We start from the raw sequence: 5,738 nt of genomic DNA, 5'->3' as shown, positions 1-5,738 counted from the left end.
TTAGCCCCTTGGCTGTAGCTACGTGCTTTAAAATAAAAAGGTTCAATGTCACTTTCAAAGTTTAAATCTAGCTGAGAATGCAACCTGCAAATGAGATGTGGTCCAGGAGTTTGCAGCGAGCTGTTAGCTTGCTTTCTGTCGGTACTGTTTGCAAGGTGTATTACAGCATAGTTTGCTCAGACATTGATCACAAAAATGCAATAGGTGGTGTAATTCCCACTTTGGAATATTGGCTTAGTTTGCTGGTCTCTTTCCCAGCATACTGACCATGTGAGTATTTAAAACAGCTGTAGAGTCAGTTTGCTGCCATTACTGTCTTTGTCTGTTCCTCTTTCATTTTGTATCTTCTGTCATCTTTGTATTCACAGCCTCTGGAAACAGAGTATGTTAGACATTCGACACCTGCTTTAACAGTAAACATTTGTTTCTCTCATTTTAAGATGTCAGTTTTTACTTACTGTTAATTCAGATTTCTTATTCTTTTGCATAAACAGCTTGTCAGAAATGTTACTTCCTCTCCATGTTGACACTGCTTCTTTGGTGTTTTCTAATTCTAACAATATCCTGACACCCTAGTTTTTGAAATATGTTGCTTATTAAAATGCCTGCCACCTGTTTAAGTTCTTGGTTGCAAGCTTATTTTTGTTTATGTAGATCTTGTATGTTTATGGAGATAAAGATGTTGTCATGTTTAATTCAGCACAAGTGAAAAGTGTGGACACCTTCTCGTTCAGCAGTTCTTTGTTTTTGTTATTTGCATCTTTACTGCTGAAGACATCATAATGAAATAACACACACAAAGCAACAAAAGGCTTTAAAGAGTCTCAAATAATCATAATCAATTTTGTTATCAGTTCTAACCATAAAACAAACTAAATATAAATTAAAACTAAGAGTAATAAAAGTTTGACCCCAACCCCTGCATCTTTTTCTGTTTTAAGGTTAACTTGCACACAGTTACGGTCAACATGCCTGGCTTGAAGCTTCTAATATGATTTTGCCTCATAGCAGTGGAGCACAGAGCTGATAGTGCACACTGTGCAGTGGTCTGACTGACGCTAGCTGCTGTCAATAATACCTGTAACATGACTGATCAGAACATGTGTGAGGTGTTTTTATTACCATGGCTCGTCACTCATGAGCTGCTTTTATGTGTCATTTTGAGCCCCTATGTGCATCTGTGTATGAGACTAAAGACTGTTTGTCTAGTCAGTCCGACAACTGACCCCCTGGCAAATTTGTATAAGAAAACAAATTGCAAACAAATGTTAAATGAGCCAAATACCACATGGAATGCAGTTAAATACCTGGTTCACAGTCTGGCCAAAGCATGAACATATGATGTGGCCTATGATTGTTATTTTATCATATTTTTTCTGTACCTCTCAGCAGCATACAGCAATAATTCCTAGTGATATAATGAATGAATAAGAATAAGCAGCAAAAATGGATAATGGACAAGCCAATTAAACATTATTTTTGAATTTTTGAATGCTTAGCTCCTGTACTAGCAGCAGCAGTGGCAGCGTTTGCTACAGATCTGATGGTGATTGAAACTCCACAAAAAGGAACAGCTGCCTGCACCGCGATCCACTGTCACAACAATCCTCCCTTTAGTTTATAAGTTAACATCCCCCACCACAATAGGGTGAAATGCACAGCATACATATACATAATGACAACCCTCAGTGCAGTAACTTGTAAATATACCTTTGTATATATCTATTTGAAAAGCTCCATCTAGTGTGTATAAATATTTCTATATTTATAAGTACTTTATTTTTTTATTTTTCTAAATCTCATTCCTTTTTCTTGGTTGCACATTCTTTTTCATTTCTTGTTCTCTCAGTTGTATCTTGCTCACTTGTTTGCTCGTTGACTTACAGAAGAACGGTGTACATGCACACTGGTAGTCATTTTACCTGAGTCAAATTCCTCATGTGTTCAACACATGGCCAGTAACATTGATTCTGATTCTGATAACCCATCCCCACAGTACAGCCTATTTGCATCCACTCCTAACATGTACAGAGCGCATGTAACCGATACACTTCGTGAGTGTGCTCAGAGCTGTAGCAGCAACGTGCCACCACTTCCTGTGGATTAGAGTCTGAAGCAGACCAGCTGTAGACAGAAGATGAAGGTCCCAGTCGCCTGCCTTGTGAGGAGCCTTAACATCTGATAAGACCACAGCCATCTAATCCCTACCTACACCCACACCACCACCATCATGCCTGTGGAGAAAAAAAGCTTTACGTCAATGCCCAACCGCAGATTGATGAAGCGGCCCACAAGGCCTCAGGCTCCACCACATTAACCTGGCTGGGAGGTTTGATAAGCAGGCTAACTTCATTACACCAAACCTATACAATTTCAATCAATTGGAAAGAATTTTATCATTGGGATTGTCAAATTTAAGAGACATGTATTTTTGTTTCTAAAAGTACTAAAAGATATCAGTCTGGGAAACAAAACATGACAGCTTGTATGCAAAAACACTGCAAAGCCCCAAACAGTGGTTTAAAGAGTGGTAATAAAATATAATATGACTAATATCACCTAAAAGTCCTGTCTCATTGCTAAAGCCCTGCTCAATGTTGACATGTGGTCTTTCTCAAGTGTGAGTTCAGAAAGATAGCTGTTCATTAGAGTATTTTGATTAGAGACCAACTCATGAATTACTGTGTAGACAGTCCTATCTGAAAGTGTTACATTAATTATTATTACATCAAAGTTGACTATTGAAAAGCACTGAGAGCAAACAGTGGGTAGAGCAGTCGTCTCCCAACCGAAGGGTTGGATGTTCAAATGTATGTGTGACATACTTGGCCAAATAAAGGTTATTATACTGATTAACACATCTGTATTCATTCATATCTATCTATCTATCTGGCTATGAAAAATGTAGAAAATGAACGTCTCTGAGCAGTGTACTGATTGCCCTCCTTATCTTAGATTGCAGGTGTCTGATTCTGATTTGATGAAAAACAGGAGCTGTTGCCACATGTTTGCCATAATCACAATTTAAATCTAACTCTTTAATCCACAGATATGACATCAAGCTAATGCCAAGTGTTTGGCTAAATAAGTCTAGTAAGTAAACACAGACACAGTGAACACATTGTATAGTTTCTGTTTATTTAACAAGATCTGTCGAATGCCAATGTTTTTCATGCCCTTAGTTTACTTCAGCATTACATTAATGCCTGTATGGTCATGTAGTAGTTCATGAACCATTACTGAAATAATTCATACATTTAGAGGCATTGCTCCCTCACACTTAGAATGAAAAACACTTTGTGCACAAGTAATGGAAAAGATAGATACAGAGGATGATCATCACCAGGGTTTGCAAATTCAACTGAGGTGTCAATTTTTGAAAACTGAAAGTAAGGATAAGAAATTTTTGCTGGACATATTTTAAAAAGAACCAATAAAATAACAAATAGAAATTAGTAGGCAGCATCATTATTTACCCAGTAATGAGCAAATACACAGTGGTGGAAGAAGTACTCAGATTCTTTACTTAAGTAAAAATAATAAGACCATATTATAAAAATACAAAAAGAAAATTACAAGTAAAAGTCCTGCATTCAAAATGTTACTTAAATAAAAGTAAAAAAGTATTAGCATCAAAGTATACTTCAAGTGCCAAAAGTAAAAGTAGTCATTATGCAGAATGGCACATTTCACAATCATGTATATTATATTACTGAATTATAATTATTGATGCATTAATGTGCTGATCACTTTAATGTTGCAACTGGTAAAGCTGGTGCTAATGTTAACTACCTTGAAGTATGTAACATGCTGCTGGGTAGTTTGTGAATTTCTCACTGGGAATAAATAAAAATGATAAAAACAATAAAGTCTTATGATTATACTGTATTTTTTTTAGTTAATCTTGAAAGTGACTAAAGTCATAAAATGAATGTAGTCGAATAAAAAGTACAGTACTTGCCTCTGAAATGTAGTGAAGTTGACGTATGAAATAGCAGAAAAGGAAAATACGCAGGTAAAGTACAGATGCTTCAAAACTGTACTCAAGAACAGTACTTGATAAAATGTTCTTACTTACTTTTCATCACTGCAAATACAATGAAAAGTTATGAAAAGTATAAGTATGCAAAATACAAATGAGAAAGCAACATTCATTTATCATTAGTTATTATTTATCAATTAACCATTAAAATGAGCCGCAATGAACTTAGCAAGATTAGTTAACTCACTGATGTTTGCAGTGTTGAATACATTTCAAGATGTTCAACAGTCCTTAATACCGGTCCCAGTCCTGGAGCATAGCCACATACATATCTCTTGTTTGTAGTTGGTAGGTTTTGAATATTACACTGACTGTACATTTAGACAAAGTAGTTCCGTATACAGGGCTAAAATCAGCATCGGTCTTACAGTAAAGGGACATTCCACTGATTTACACATGAACAAGTACTCCTCAGCCTGTTTTATTGGTTTCTAAAGCTTGAAAAGATAACTCAGCGTGGGCTTGAAGAATTTTTAACTGCAAGCTTAAGCTGATGGTGTTGAGAAGAGGTGGCCAAAATAAATATGAAACTGAGATATATTAGTGGTAATACTGGAGATAATCCAGTTTGTTCCATCCATCTAAGAGCTAGTGATCTTGCTGTGCATATGCACATATATGTGCCTCTAACCAGCCATCCTGTTTGCTGTTATCTATGTTCACTCCAGCCCCCCGCCATCACACCTTCATTACTGCCCCAGATAGTGGCATTGGCAACTTGTCACTTGTATTGATTTCTCTTAAACTGCAATTTACATGGATATTTGTGGGCGTCCTGAGGGCAGGCTGCAGCCTGGCGGGCGGCTCCGGCACCCTCGGTTTCCTCCCTCCCCTATGTTTCTCTGCCCCCTTGGGCTGGGAGGAAATGTTTCCACCTGACAACAGAGCCTCAGAATGACTTTTCAATCTGTCATCAGCAAATGTGTTGTGGAGTTTTTCTTTTCTTCAAATGTACTTTTTTTTAACATCAAAACTAAAATGGGTGGGAACTGCTGAGGGTAAAGGGGATGATTTTATATAAAATAACAGCGTTTACAGGAATAGATGACACTTTTTAGATATCATTCAATAACTGCTCTTACAAAAATTAGTACAATAAAACAGCTAAGGAACTAGAGAATACACAGTAAGGCCTTAACAGTTCTGCATTGTTTTCACTCTGCTGGCCATGAATGTGTCCGGCAGTACCATAGCGCCTCTACCCAACACACACCTGACCTTCCACTGTAGAGGCCGGGGGAATAAAACAATAACCTCCAGCTAGAAAAGCCACAAATGCTTTCTGAAAACTTAGACACTGCGCTTTCACACAAAAATGCCAAAATGTCACATCCTTCAAACTTTGTGCCTGCAGCACACTGTCAAGAGTTTTTCTTTTCCTTCCTGTGCTGAAGGTCGTCTGCAACCTACAAACAGTGTTTCTACAATAAAAGAAAGCAGATTTGGTTTTTCAATAAGGAGGATGTAATTATTAAACTGGAAAACTGCACAGAATTTGACTGGAGCAGTATCTCAAAGGTGCGTTTGATGCGTTTAAATGTGTGGAGAAGCCAGTTAATTGAACATTATGCATCTTAGCACATAATCTTCCTTTGTGGAGTTGTCAGTGATTTTGGAAAAGAGTGGGAATAACAGACCATTTACTTCACATCCCTAATCCTGCAAGAAAATGATAAATCCCAAACTCCATTAGACA

The sequence above is a fragment of the Monopterus albus genome, unplaced genomic scaffold (assembly GCF_001952655.1).
Source record: "Monopterus albus unplaced genomic scaffold, M_albus_1.0 scaffold96.1, whole genome shotgun sequence".
Classification (NCBI taxonomy): domain Eukaryota; kingdom Metazoa; phylum Chordata; class Actinopteri; order Synbranchiformes; family Synbranchidae; genus Monopterus; species Monopterus albus.
This window is presented reverse-complemented; position numbering follows the sequence as displayed.